The following is a 15,906-nucleotide window of genomic DNA, read 5'->3' as shown; positions in this document are numbered from 1 at the left end:
AAATCCCCATCTTTTCTTACATTGTTTCTTCTTTAAAATAACAGTTTTCATATCGGCACATATCAGAGAATATAAACACTGATATCAATATGTCCGTCAATGGCTCAAATCCACCAAGGTTCCTTTCAATATTATGAGAATAACCTACAATACAAGGCTCATAAGATATGTGTACGTCGTGAAGCCTTTTTAAAAATCTTTACGAACTTAACTGAGACGTTTCTTTTACACAAACTAGCAAAACAATCATCAAAATTTGACTTTATACTTAAAATAATTCAAGCTAATCTACACAAAACAAACAAATCTTCTGGTTTGTCGGGTTGAAATTTGCCAAAGCGTTAACAATCCTTATTAATATTAGGATTTAATGACTAAACAGCCATTTTATTTTGTGCTTTTCATCCAGATTGTTCACTTTCTTCCATATTTTCTATTTTACTCCCTCAATCTAAAACATTTTTCCATTTCTACAGCACGAAGGCAGTAACACCTCCCTGACCTTGATGTGCACCGTGCACGATGTCAGAACAACCTTGTTCTCATACGTTACGAGATGTCAGAATGACTAAGTGACGTCTGACGGATCATGAATTCTCCCGCTCTCAGGTGCGTCGTAGCAGAATGTAAATCATTACGTCTCAGCAGGTGCGTCTGCTCTCTGTGGAGCGCTGCAGTCTATGAACTGGATTCATGTTTATGTGCTGAAGGGCAGGCCAGCTAAACTAGGCCAAAGGGGGGTCGTCTCCATGGTGACAGCAGCAGCCAAAGCACCAGATGCACCTGTGTTCTACCGGCGACATGTTTTTTCATGTGGAGTATTATGGGAGAATAAATGGTCAATTCCATTTGCTGATTCATGAAAGCTCACTAAAAAAAGACACAATGGGCTGTAATCTTTGAAATGCTCCGAACAACAGGATCCTGGACAGAAATAAGCATCATGTGTATTACACTGTACGTTGCTGCTGAGACGCTTTTAGCTAAATGTTATTAACATTATTATGTTATTAGTAAAGCAGCAAATCACAACATGCAATCTATTCTGATTGGTCAGCTGCCTCTGTCTTCTGTGATTGGTCTGTAGACGTGAGCTGGAAAAAGAAATTGATTAATTATATCCCTGTATTAAGATTGTTTTGGGAGGATGTTCAGATTTATGTTAAGAGGGAAACTTGGGAAAACAACACCTTTTAAGGATAAACTTATTTTTCTGTGTCTGGAAGTTATGAGTTGGATAATTATTATCTTCTACAATTATCTAAATATTGGACTCCAAACAAAATTTTGGACCTTAACTTTTATAACTCTGACAAGGCACCAGGATTATAGGACTTTGGAATAAAGAGGCAATAATTGTTACTTATTGTACCTTATGTTATATTTGTACATTCCAACTTTTCTTCTCTTTACCTCTCCAGTATATACATGCCCCAGCACAGACAGTTTTTTGAGTTCTTACTTAACGTACAAGAGTAGATAACGGTTAAAATAAGAATATCCAGTAGACAGGCATGTCTACTATAGCCTCGAATGTAGAGGAGCTATTATCATCACATACTATTCTGTCCCCACACTTTTAATCCTAATCCTCAATTCAATGTCACATAGTCAGAACTTTACATATGTAATTTTCTCTGTGAATCACCGAGAGAAGGATTTCTGTAATAAGCCCGACACCATTTTAGTTGATAAACTAAAGGTCGAACGTGTTTCTGCTCTGTAATAATCTCAAAGCTCCTGTTTCACTCAGTGGACTGAGAAGGAAAGTATGTGTTCCAAAAGTGAGTCTTCTCTCCTCCTTGGACTGTTCATGGATTCATCCCGCAGCCACAAAATGAGCCTATGCTGCATTAGCATTACAAGAAAATTGTCTCAGCTGTGATTTCACCGCTCCAGCTCCGGCTCTGGATGATCAAAGCTGGTCTACGCCTGTAAAAAGCTTGACTCTGGGGGCAAAACAGGTTCATTGACTTCAGCTTCTCTCCTTCGCCTTTCAGGGACCAACTGGGCTTTCATTTGCTCCCAGTGCCTCACCGCTATTACCAGGAGTAGATGCCCTGAAAGATGCCTGGAGCTTTTTCATCTTAAAGAGCGAGGGGGGGACAGGCTGTGCTTGGATGATGCAAAGAGTTTCTGTAAATGCTGTTATTTTCAGGATGACTTTGAGAGATATATGATTAGCGAAAAACCCCAAATGCCCAAAATGCTCAAATCATGTTCCATTTGTGAGGACGTGTGTTATTTTGCTCTTCAGCTAATTCAGTCTTCTGTCTGAGAGAGGAGCGAAATGTGTTTTTCCAATTTGGTGGCTCAGATCTATTTGTTTCTAGACGTCATTTTCTGGGATTGTTATGGATTGATTAAAGTTCTGCTTCCCCCTGAAGTGCTAATAAATGAGACGTGATGATGTTTTAGCTTTACTTTGGCAAGATTCCACAGTTAATCTGTATAACAAAGCAGCTTGTGAGCACAGCATTTATTCTTGGAGGTGTGAAGAACCTGACGTAGTTTTCAGAAATAACAGCACAGTCTTCGGAGGCGTTTTGTTACCTAGCAACTCGACTGCAAACCTACTTTGACGCAGCGCTAATGGTGAAGTAACACATTAACTAAACACAATTTGCAACGTAGACGCTGCACAAGGGACAGAGGAATATGACAAGAACTTAATCTGCCTCATCCTTTGTAGCAACGGCTGCGTCGGGGTTCAGCTTTGTCGCCATCCCTCAAACATGGCAGAGAGGAATTCAAAAATCCTCTGTGAAGTGTGTGTGTGTGTGTGTGTGTGTGTGTGTGTGTGGGGGGGGGAACGTTGATGAAGCCACGCAGGCAGAAGGTTCACCGGTGTTTGAACACAACAAACAGACAGCCAGAATTATACTCCCTTGTTCAATTTACAGCCGCGTGTGAGCCAGCGCAGCATTAAACAAGCATCTGGGCGTTTTGGCTCCGGCTGTCGTTGGCTAGGCAGAGATACCCCTTCTCCTTCGCGTGGATCGGCTCAGAGATGTAACCACATCTGAGACTATCGGGCCGCCGCTGTGAAGGAAATTCCCCGTGCGGTGATTAAGGGCGGCTTAACGACACCATAGAAAGTATTAGCACCTTACTTTAGTTAATTTATCTGTTGTTGTTTGGGTGTTATTATCTTTTGTGCTGACCTACATTTCAAAATGCTGGAGACATAACATAGACGTTCTATAATGGTTGTAAATTGGTGAATCCATCAGGCAAAACAACAAATCTATTTCTGAGACTGACGATGGTTTTCCTGAGTCGTACGAATCAATTTTGGTGTTTGTGTCCACAAGCACTCGTATGCAAAGTCACGAGCTGAACAGGCATCATCAGCGCCACTGAGTTCACCTCTTTGAGATCTGTTTAAATATTTCCCTGCCAGATTAACTTTGTTAAACACACAATTACGCCTCGGTGTGTGTCATTATGGCTCCGAGGAAGAAAAGACGAGTATGTGCTGCAGCGATGGCGGAGGGAAAAGACTATCGATAACATCAGTGGCCCAATTCAAAGCAGCCTGCAGACAGGAAGCCAGGAGTCCAGAGAAAGATGGGAAAAACGACTAAAGCCTGAAAACCAAAGTGAGAATGAAGTAGTTAAGGATAAAAACATGTAGATAGAGATAAATAAAACTAAAATATCACCGAAATTCATCTCAGAAAACCCATATCAATATGTCTTTGGTCAGTTCAGCCGTAAAAAAATGAAAAGAGTTAAGCTCTAATCTGGAATGTCAAACATAAGCTTCTTATCTATTCTTATTTATTCTGTGTCACCGTTTCCGAGTCGACGTGATCACAACACGGATTCACAGGTGGAACCGATGCATCCCTGCTGTTTGTTGCTCTGAGAAACAGTCGTGAGTGGGAGAAGTCTGGATAAACTTTCCATGAAAAGTGCCAAAAAAACATTCGAGAGCTAAAACTCAGAGGTGTTTTTCGCTTTGTAGATACGAGAGCGCGGCGAGAGAATATCCGTCTCTACAAACGGTGACATTTCCGCTCGACGTCCTGTGCAGGTCTCTCTGAAGTCCAGGTTTTTTTACCTCAAAGACAGAAAACATGGAGACCAGACGGCGTTTGTTAGTGTCATTTGTGCTCAATCGCTCTGAATGTGCCAACTCTGTTTGTCCTCCCGGCAGCAAGAGTGGCCTTCTACTCGCCTTATAATATTTACCAAGGCAATAGCTTAATCCCCAGGAGGGAAACAAGCACCACCCTCGCTCCCTAAAGAGGGATTAAACCTATAGGCTTTACCTCACACCTCCACACACCCACACTCTCAGACACGCAGACAGTTTTACCCAAACCTGGATGTTTTAGCTCCCCGGTGGCAGTACACAAAACAAATGATGCTCGGTATTGACACTGACTCGGTTCGGAAGCGCCTCGGGCTCAGGCATCGTGATGAGTCAACCACAAACTGATCTAAGAGCAGTGTGAGGAAGCTTCCTCGCCCCAGATACTTCATATATTGGAGGCTCAGATTAAAATGCAGCAGCTTTGATCCTGTTAATATGATGCCTGCCATCTTTTCCTGCCACCTTTGGAGCACAGGATGATTTGCCTCTTTCTGCCAGCAATCAGCAGAGTGGGCTGGGACTGTGGACGTTTCTATTTTTATTCTCCTCACCGGGTCGGGCTCTCAGTCCTCAAGTATAAATGTTCAGGTGAGAGTTTCAGTGTTTTTGCACACACATGCATTGCGGTCACTTCTCTTTACAGTGAGCCACAGCAGGAGGGTTTCCTTGATTGCAATTGTGTCAACTCGCCGTGTTTGATTGGAATGTTCCTACTGAAAAAGCTAAATCTGAGAATCACTTCCTGTTGCTTCATTTGACTGTGTGAGGTTTTTCTTTACAACATGATGGACAGTTGGGTTTTTACCTTTGTACCAGGTTCTGTCACAGAATACTGCAAGTTCAGGATCAACAACTGGAAAAGACGTTCATAAAACAAAATATAGTATCTGTGGTGGAGGTAGAAAAGGCCCATTTGTGTCTTCAGTGGAGTTTTATTGTTTCCCATAAAGCAGATATATATTTCTTGAAGCACACATCTCTACAGCGATAGTAAGGTCAAACTCTGAGTTTACAGTCTTATATCCAGTCTTATATCTTGTGTCCATGAGACCTATAGCAGGAATGAAAACATATCTTTGATGACACAAATTCAAGGTAAGAGAAAACTCGTCTCAATTTAACACACACCAAAGAGCTTCATCTATGTCCTTCCTCACGGCTACTTTCCTGCTTCTGTCTAGACATGAACAGAAGTATTATTAATTCAGAGGTTAGAGGTCTGTCTGTGAAAAATAAACTAAATAACTTTCACATGTCTGCGCACGTTGGATGGAGGACGGGCTCTGTCTGTTCTCCTGCTGGTTATTCTGGGATATAACAGTTTCCCAAAGCGAGGGATAAAAAAAACATGCTCGGTGACGACTGGGGCACGCAGATGTGATATGATGACACGCAGCTGTAACAACAGGAAGAAACTAGTTGTATTTTTCAGGGTTGGAGCGTCGGTGGACTTGAGCTTAAGAAACAGGCTTAAACATCTTTCACCTCAAGTTTTGTTGCATAAAAAACACATAATTTAGTTAGTTTCTTACATTAATTTACCCTGCTGATCATCACAGCAGCAAACAGACATAACAACACATTTACTGTCTCCCATTATCAAAGTGATAAATACTTGAATTTCATCCAGTTTTATTAGAGTGCAGCTCTTTCGTTACTTGACATAAACGTTAATTTTCGGAAAGTTAATTAATGAATCTGACGGCTCTCCAAAGAAACCAGAACCGCCTTCAATGATATCAATGAGCCTCGCGCTCTTCTCCCCAGAGAGAGAAGCAAACAGGGTCTGTCTTTTGTACATGTCATATCTCCTCCAGCCCATGGTGACCACAATATGTCTCAAACACTTTGGCTCACAAAGGACAGATCGACACCGAGGAGCCAGGGGAATTGGAGCATTGTGGGAAATGACTTCCCTGTGGCCATTTTGAACACGCCAGGCCATCTTCCCCCATGTGTCGCCTTCTCTTAAGCTTATCCAGAGGCGTCCTCTTCTCCTTCCTCTCTCACCACGTAAGGATCATAGCGCTGCAGTGACGGAGACAAGCCAGCCCAGCTGATGGTTACTAAACACTGCGTGGCGGCCTCCAGCACACGGAGGAGTCACTGAGGAACCGCTCTGCACATGACAAACAGAGCAGATCTGCATGTAGTTTATATGTGCGGCCCAATCTGATTATGTATGCAATGATATGTACAGTGCTGTATACTGTGTAAAACTGTATTTTAAATACATTAAACATAATAATAACTTTATTTGTAGAGCACTTTTTAAACAAGGTTCGAAAGTGCTTCACAAAATCCATGGCAAAAGAAAATTCGGTTTAATTCTAAGCACCAAATCATGACTTAATAAGGTCGAGACCTTTGAATGTACAGAGAAACCCAACTGTTCCCCCAGTGAGCAGCACTCTGGTGACAACAGGGAACTGCTTCACAGCACTAGACCACAGCAGTGTCCGTCCAGGGTGGTGATTTGGTTTCAAACACCACGACTGGCTCTTTGAAAAGCACGAGGGAAAATTACAGTTTATTAAGACTGTGGTTTTTCTAACTCCAGCCAAAAATTCTAACAAGTTTGCAACAAATTCTAAGACGTACGATGTGGCACTCAGTCCAGCACATAGCTCCACCGAAGCCCAACAGTCCACTTAAACCGTAAATGGTCTGTATTTATATAGAGCTTTTCTAGTCCTGGTGAACACTCAAAGCACTTTACAGTAAAGTTTTGACATCCACACATTCACACACATGGAAATATGTTCAGTAGTCTTTGCGTAATTCTGCTAACAAACACATAAACCTAACATCCTTGGCGTAGGTAATTAAAATTGTTAATTATAAGCAATAAAACTACAGAGACTTCCCCCCCCAAGAAACATAACCATAGCAACTCAAGTGAGTTCATAATTACTGGGCTATATAATAATCTTTTCTGCACAAAATGACTCCACCTGCGACTATGGGCACGCAGTCTGGATTTTGTCTACTGCTAATTTAAATTGAAGATCACATAAACTGATGAACACTTAACAATCTATTCCATCTTTGGGTTTACATGAATGCATCCAATTTCCTACTTGCCCAATAATAAGGTTTTAATTTGTATTAATTTAATAATGTGGAGTCTAATTTAACAATCAGAGATTCTACAGTTTTGGTTCTGAACTGCCTGTAAGCGACATGAAAACGTGTCTGTCTGATGTCAACCTCCATTATCGAGTTACAGGATTTGATTCGATGAACACGATGGGACATGAAACGCCAGAGGACGAAGATTTATAAAAAAGAAACAAGGAAACGGGGGAAATGTCTGTTTCTACTGAAAAGGAAACATGGTTCAATCCCAACCTTGACAGTGAAGATGCAAGATTTAATTTTGTGCTGACAAAGAGTTGTTATCTAATGTGATAAATATAATTTTACTTCCATTTAACACCCTCATTTTGATCCACGCTGCTCGATTTGCACAGTTCACCGAGTAAACACGTGAGTGGGTTTTGCTGAAGCTTGACAATGTTTAATAAAGGACTCATCTGTCACCTCTGATTACATCTTCGGGCTTCCTTTAACAAATAAGGTTAAAAAACTGAGATTTGTCCCGTGATTCTAATAAACTAGATCCTCATCTTAACAAGTGAGTTGATCAGTGCATCAGTTGAATATATTTGGTTGCGGCACTTGCCATAATTCATCCAAATGTAATAAAGATGAGCTGCAGAAAATGGAAAGTTCTGTGTTTTCTGAACATGAGAGGATGGGACAAAATGTAAATGATGGACCTGAATATGAGCAGAATCTGTCTCGTATCGGTCCACATTACTTTTATTGAGGCTTTCGTCTAAACGACCAAGAGTCTACAGAGATTCTTGAGGAAAAGATCAATAAAGTCACTTTAATACATCGTCTTAAGAACCCTCTGAATACCATAATGTTCCTGAAGTAGATATTGATATATTTCAGTCTGCAGCAAAGTAGTGGACTGATTGATCCAAACAGTCAGACCATTATCGTGGCAAAATTTCAAAGCTTTCCATCCAAAGTCTTAAAAATCTCACATCAGGGGAGTTTTCAGCATCTATGATATTCCTCACCCGTGTGCTCCCAGCAGTTAAATGTGTGCAGGTGCCCTCTGCAGCAGCCGCCTCTAAAGTGCCGCTCAAAACAGTTTAAAACAGAAAACAGCTTCCTGAACATGAGGTGAGTTTAGAGGAGGAATAAAACCTCTTGGCTTTGACGTCCTTGTGGCCAAATGTGGAGCCACAGCACGCTGAGATTGTGAACTAGCTAAATGTCACACGTTGAGGATTAGGGATCAGGTGGCAGCTAGTGGGAGGAGACTGAGACATTTCTGGATGTGAGAGCAGGTAAACAGTAACGAAGGATGGTGAGGGTGAGGGGGTGCACAGTGCATCAGTCATCGGTGACAGCTTTGACAGTCACACTGAGCTTAGTAATCAAGAGTGAAGTGGGTTCTTCACTACATCAAATCAGACAGTGATGCTCATTACTCATCTCTGTTAATCTGCGTCTGCAACCACGAGCCACAGAAAACCTCTCCAGCTACTCTCAGACACACACACACACACACACACACACACACACACACACACACACACACACACACACACACACACACACACACACACACAAACATATACAGCAAGTGCTGAAGTATTAATTGGTGCTCATTAATCACAATGTGAAATTAAAGCTCTTCGAGGAATGTTTGCAGCTACAATTCCATGTTTGAAATGTGTTCAAAATGTATGTATTTTTAAATGTAACCTCTATTTCATAGTATTTAATACTAGTATAATGTAACTTTATATCAATAACCTGACAGTGGTGAACTTTAACAAAGAGAAGAATCAATCTCTGCAAAATTGTGTGTATTTGCTGCCAAGCCTGTGTTTTCCTAAAGCCTGTAAACGAAGAATGAAGCTAATTGTTGTGTACTAGTACATCATGTATAAAAAAAAGGCCAGAGCCCCTCGTCCTTTGCGTGAATGTCCACTCCAGCCCTTGTGGTCACAGCTGACTTCACTCCATTGAATTAGCACAGAGCCTTCTGGGTTACAGGCTCAGGGGCCATGTCGGAGCCTCAGTGGTGAATATTAGATTGCACGCCTCCAGATCTAATTAAAGGAAGCAACAGGACAATGTCTGCATCTCAAATGAGACCAGGGGCCATCAGGCATCCTGACTCCCGGTTGGATTTGCTGATTGGATTGATTTTGTGCGTATGTGTCAGAGAACAACAGAAGGGAGAGATGTCCCTTTCTGTAAATATAATGAGGCCACTTATATGTGTTACACATTCAAAGGGAAATTAGCGATTGTATATGATGCTGTAAATGTATTTATATTATTAGTCATATTAAAGATTCAAGGAAAAAGTCAATGTCCAGACACTTACAGTATTTTCTTCCAGTCTTCTCCTCCAAACAGCAGCTCACTGAAAAACAAACAGCTTGGTGTTAGTGTCCAGAGTGTGAACAGTAAAACATCTGCCTGTGAGACATGAGCTGCACAGGAAACATCACAAAACACACACAACAGTATATTATCCAGATACAGCGCTTGTAATTAAAGACAGAAAATTAAGACGTTCGAATCAGGTTTCCTTGAAAATTAAATTAAAGGGCGACAGTGGTTTTTTAAACACAGATGTCCAGCATTAGCCTCGAGCTATTAGCTTAATATGAATAAAAATGACTTGTGCCTGCAGGCAGAGGGTTTTACAATAGTTAACAAGTGTAGTGGCCGTTAATTAACACAGTTCAGTACCAGTATAATTTCCCAGTGTCCACTATCAGATGATAAAAATTTAGGTTAATACTCCAGGCGTGTGGCAAGTTAACTGATAATTAAACTAGGTGGTTTTAAATCCATCCTTTTATAATGGACAAACCTTTTAATACTTTTAGTTGTGGCGAAATTTACAGCAACCGGCTTTTACAACACATTGATAACAGAAGTCTGACTCAAATATAATATAAATTAACAAAATATTGGCATTATACACCAATAATGCATGCGAAAACCTGTGATTTTAATTAGTAAACCGAAATTTTTATTTAAATGTTGAGTTGTGGCAGTGATTGAGAAAGGAAATTGTCTTTTTCAAGCAAAGATGACCAAACTGCAGAAGAAAGACCGATTGGACTCAACATAAATAATAACTTGTGTCTTCTTTCATCAAACTTTAAAAATTATATTCTAAAACATACACAAAAAACAAACTTAGGATGAGTTCTCAATTTCTCATTTGGCTTTTAGCACCTGAGGAGTACAGCTGGTGTGAAATTGGGCAGAAATCATTGGGCGTGCATTCAGTCAGTGTGAGTTTCATCCAGTTGGGTTGTTCTGATGAAAAATTGGTTTCACCCAGAACCTCAATCCCCAATTTAAAAATGTTAATGCGTTCGACAATAATTGGTGACAGCAAAGAGTGGATCTCATTTGCAGGAAGCAGATGGCGCACCATAAAGCAGTGATGCATTAACAACATATGCTGGGCCACTTTAATAGGTTGAAAGGACAAATATGCTGCAGGAATCAAGCTGGGTTTTAGGAAGAGAAAACATCAAGGTCAAGTCCAACTCTGACAGGACCAGAGTAGAAGTGCACACTGGCTCCATGTTGATTCTTAATTGGCCCTTGCAGAGATACTGCTGTTGAAAGAAATCTGTGAAATTCAGTGGCCCTTCAGAGAGGTGAGGCGCTATCCTCCTGACAGAGTGGCCAATATCACACCAGGGCAGGGGGGTGCAACATTTGCCAATCAATGAAACTCTATCAACTCTAACTCCTCACGTGTTCAGTTCCTTTTCGTGACATTTTCTATAACACACAATTTGCCTCCAATAACGTGGATGAGAGCAACATTTACCAATATTTATCACTTCGTCTCAACAGAGAAACACACAGATGGAAAGAAAACGGTCGAGAACGTTTGCTCCATTGATCGCGGGAAAAAGCAGGAAATCAGAACCAGATCTGTCCGGCTGTCTTCCAAAACATGATGCTGTGCAAGATACAAACAGCCGCTAATTAGAGGCTGATATTTACCAGCGGACAGCAGGAGGGCTTTGAGAGCCAACGCTGTGCTTTTTACCGAAAAGGTGTTTCATGAATGTGTAACAGTCATGTGGGTTTGAAACAACAAACTCCTCGCCGCCTGCCCATTGGGATACGAGGTCCCAAAATAGACTTCAAATTCCCGGGGATACCAGTCCGCCCTCGCTGGCAGTCATTGACTCCCAGTAAGCCAGGTGAAGAGGGCCGAGAGATGCGTCTATTTTAGAAGCAGCGGGGTCAAGAACAGACTCTTTACCCAGAGCGATGGGGTTTAAGAGCTCCAGGGCTAAACTTTGCTGTAGGAGGCCTGAGCATAAGAGGGTCACTGCACTCAAATCACATGTGGGAACATGTCCTGACATCTAAAACAGTGTTCATCACGAGATCTTGGTAATTTATTGAGTTTTTGTATGTAGAAGTTATGATCAGCATAAAGAGGGGGGACAATGCAATGAATTGTAAAGCAGAGAATGAAATAATGTAGATAATAAGTCTTTTGGTCTAAATGTCAAGAGGAAAGGATTTGAAAAAGCCCGTCAGCCGCTTTAAATCGCACTCGAACAGTTGAAGCGGACATAAATTGGCACGATGGCCTCGTTCATCTTCCATTATCCTAATCCTGAGGAGGAAAGTGTCCAAATATCCTCATCTGTGTCTTTTTTTGCCTGTTTCACCGCTTTCGTAGCTGTTGCATCATCACAACCTCTTTCATTTTCTTTTCATATTCAAAAGAGCCCTCTTACACCGGGCTGCATTCACACTAATGTCCCTAACAAGCATCCTGGGAACCTGCTGCAGGTGAGGGAATAATTGGCAGAAGCAAAACAAGACTCAAATCTTTAAATCTCCAAACAAGCAGCTTTTCGAGGCCTTCAGTTCTGGATATGGTTCAAATGGCATCGTCAACAGGGAAAAGTACATTGAATGTTACCCAGTGAATATGAGCTAACAGTAGATGTCACTTTCACATAAATACATGAATGTCGTCATCATCATAGAACACGCAACAGCTCTTTTCTCATCTTTTGCCATTTAGTCCCCGTGACCAATGTGTGGACAACAGCAGCAGGACACAACAATATCTAGTGCTGCTCAGATTCAAATATCTGCCAGTGAGATAAACAGGAGACCCTCCCACTGTCCACAGACAACACATTAACTATTCTCCCGTGTATACAAATGCTGCAACTCACACACAATATAAATCTCAAGGCTCATATTGGTGTTTTCGATCTCAACATCTATTTAATAAGAAGCAGAGGGGACCGAAGTTTAAGTAACAATAGGGCCTCCCAGGTTTAGCAGCAGGGACACACAGCCAATATCCGGTGTGGAGATATTACCCTCGAGAAGCTCGGGCCTCCATCACTCTCTGAATCTCACGCCATTCTCTCCTCGGAGTTTGAAGGCCGGATCGGAGTTGATTCCATTGTTTTCTTGAAGCCGGTCATTTCCTTCCCACCAGACAGCCAGCCTTGACAACAGCCAAATCTGAAGGCCTACTTGAATTCGCCTGACAGAGTTTGGCACGAGGATTCCAGCCAGGCTGTCAACAAACAGCCAAACGATGACTACACCTCCGATTCTGCCAAACCTTTTGCACAGGGGCACTTGTATTTTAGTGGGACGTAATGAGGCTGCCATACGACACTGTCTGGCATCCCCCCCCCCCTGTTTTCAAACTGTTTACACACGGTACTGCCGGCGTGTTTTGTGTTGAGAGGGACATCTGGAGCTTGCACCTCTTCTCGCTGCTCCTGAAGAAGTAAATATGCAGACAAGCTTTTGTTGTCGTTCCTGGTGATGTGGTTGTCGTGGGATAGAAACGTTAAAAAACAAGAGATTGCAGGAACTAGCCTTTGCCTTTATGAGTATAATTGAGCCAGGTCAGTTGAAAGATCTACACAGTTTAAGGCTGTGAAGCGTGTTCCCCCTTTTCTTTATCAGTTTTGAATAGAGAAATTCAAAGCTAGTACCACTTCTCTTGAGATGCATGTAATGAGTCAGTCCTGCATATTTCATTCCACATCCTAGACTGTGAGCTGGAAAGTCAAGGAGTGCATTAAGGCAAACCTCTTTGCAAATGACACAAAGTGCAGTTCATCAAATAAGAGAGGAGCCATAATTTTTAGGAGTGAGACTCTTAACTTCTTGTTTTTTTTTCATAGAGCCTAGCTGAGTCATGTTTCTAAAAAGCTCATCCTTGGACTGGACAACTTAATAAAGGCATCATCTGATTTATCAAGCATTACAAAACTCAAAATTCGGAGAGATTTATCCAAAGTGTCGCTCTTTCCTCGAACAAAAACAGATGGGCCGCCGAAAACTTCACAATTATAAATAAGCCAGGCTCCATCAAGGTCAGGCATGTGTTTTTTTGTTTTTTGTCTCCAAGCCACAATCTGCCAAAAGCAGGCAGGTTGGGTTTGATGCCCGTTCGCTCATGTCCAGGCCAGAACCTCAGAACTGGCATCAAACAAAAACAGGTATTTTAAATCAGCTTCGGCTGATAGAGAACCAATCAGCACCGAGGGATGAGCGGTTTGAGTCCCTCGCAGGCAACATGAGAGTTATGATCTAAAATCAGCAGACCCAGAAAGTCCCCTGGTGCTTATGAACAGAAACACAAGGGGTAATGACTAATGAGACAAGCTCCCAACGAAGCATTTATGGATTTAGGAGCGAAAACTGGTGTTATATTTTCTACTGCAAACACAAAAAGAAACTAGAGAATCTTAGAAACTCTGAGTGGGTCCCCTTCTGCATTTGTGCTTCTGATGCTGATTTCCTGAATAAACTTGGCACTTTCTATGGATTTCCATGATAAACAACTCTCTGTCACTATGATATGTGTTCAAGCTCCATCTCCTTGGAGTATTACCAGTAAAACCGTATGAGAATGGCCCAGCCAACCTAATTTCCCTACATCAATTCTGCTCTGCCTCTGTCTGTTGGAGCCGGAGGAATAATTAAATGTTTTGTCTGCTTTGTTTTTTTCTTTCCGTGCGAAGGAGAAAAGATGGGTCTCTGCTGTCAGTTACTGTATGATCTGGTGCTCCAGCCTGGCTCCGGCCTGTCACTCAACGTTTCTCTCTCTTGACATCAAAACATTTGATAATCACACTGCTACAGATGCCGGAGAGGGGAACAGCCCGGTGCGCCGCGACTGCTAATTGTGCTGCCTGAGATGTCTCTGTCATCGGACTAAATTGCATGACATTTAACAATAAATTGCATTTTTGCCCATTTACTTAACTGAATGGGCAAAAGCAACAATCAAAAATCAAATTGAATACAAATGAAAAAATGACAGGATTATATGAAACAGGCGTCTCCAGTGTCGGCTTTGGTTCGACTGAACAGAAAAAAGACAGAAGCTGATGAAACAGACTTGTCAGTATGAAGACAGGTTTCCATAGCAAACTGAGCTTAACATGTGTTTACTCCACTAACCATGGCAGCTACAGTGATTGTACACCACTATCTCACTCACTCAAGTTACACCAGGGGTCGGTCGGCCGAGTTTTAATATGATAATATAAATATATAATAAAATATCGCGAAATGTATCCGACATCAGACATCTTTAGTAAGATTTAAAAAAATAAAAACATTACCACATTACCAAAAGGATCTAGTTTGAACAAAAACACCCAAATCAGTTGAACCAGACTTTACAAGGAGCTAACCCTTCAAACTCCTGAGTAAAATGCCAGATGTACAAACAGATAAATGCCTGAAACTGGCTGACACTACGCAGAATGCAAATACGATACAATTACATAATAGTTGTGTTGATTGGCAAATTGTGGTCCTTTCAGCAACTTTCAGCAACATGCCCAATTTAGCACATTTCCAAAGTTCCAGTCTTGTTATTCTGACAATGTATCTGCAGATGTATGTAAACGGGAAAGTAATTGGAAATGGTTCCTACATTGTCGAGCCCTTTTGGCAAAGAAAAGTTTCAAATATCAGCAAACAAAAAATGCTGACAACAAATGTTTGTGAAAGGCTCAAACTGCCCAACCACTAAATCGTCTGCGCCCTAATTCAAATGGGGTCTGTGTTCTTTTAGAGGCTTTTTAACTGGTCACAAGGAGCCAGACTTGTGCAGAAAGCATCAAGATGCACATAGATGTTTTCCTCCGACGGAGCCAGCCAATCGCGATTACCTTGGAACTGCAGACAGCCGCATCATTAACATTACTACAACTCAGCTGAATGGAGCAAATGTGAGCACTCAGCATTAACTAAATGAGGTACTATGTATTAAGGATTGAATAAACAAAGTGAAATGTTTAATGAAATGCTGCTTTGGGTCTGGTTTAGAGCTACAAAAGAACTTCAGTAAGCGTCTGGGGAGGGTAGAACGTCCTTGAAGCTGGCACTCAAATCAGACAGCATAATAACATTCAGATGGTCTCTCTGCATGATGATGACACGGCATTGGCAAGCCCCGTCTCTCTCTCTCGCGCTTTGCCCTTGAATGATACAGCCTTTGCCCTTTTTCGCATTTCCAAAGTTCCTGAAACTTCCGTCACAGGGTTTTCTGCTCAGTGAAGAAGACAAAAGAAGAGACAACGTCACAAGCATTATCCGTGCCTCCGTTATTGTGTGTCTAAGCACCTGAGACACACAACTCCCTCCTAATGTGGGGGTTGAAAGGTAAGCAGACTTTGCATAACTTGAAGCCTCACATTGTTTATTGGAAGAGACAACCA

General features: G+C 41.7%; 1 protein-coding gene across 1 annotated transcript in view; it reads right to left on the bottom strand.

Moving 5' to 3' along the window:
• syt1a (synaptotagmin Ia) overlaps positions 1 to 15,906 on the bottom strand; it is a 125,245-nt gene that overhangs the window by 82,154 nt on the left and 27,185 nt on the right. Inside the window, exon 2 of the mRNA XM_035147876.2 lies at positions 9,522 to 9,560. The gene's annotated coding sequence lies outside the window, so the exon portion shown is untranslated. The remainder of the gene's footprint in view (positions 1 to 9,521; positions 9,561 to 15,906) is intronic.

The sequence above is a fragment of the Hippoglossus stenolepis genome, chromosome 22 (assembly GCF_022539355.2).
Source record: "Hippoglossus stenolepis isolate QCI-W04-F060 chromosome 22, HSTE1.2, whole genome shotgun sequence".
NCBI lineage: Eukaryota > Metazoa > Chordata > Actinopteri > Pleuronectiformes > Pleuronectidae > Hippoglossus > Hippoglossus stenolepis.
The sequence above is the reverse complement of the archived record's forward strand: the minus strand, read 5'-3'. Positions and strand labels throughout refer to the sequence as shown.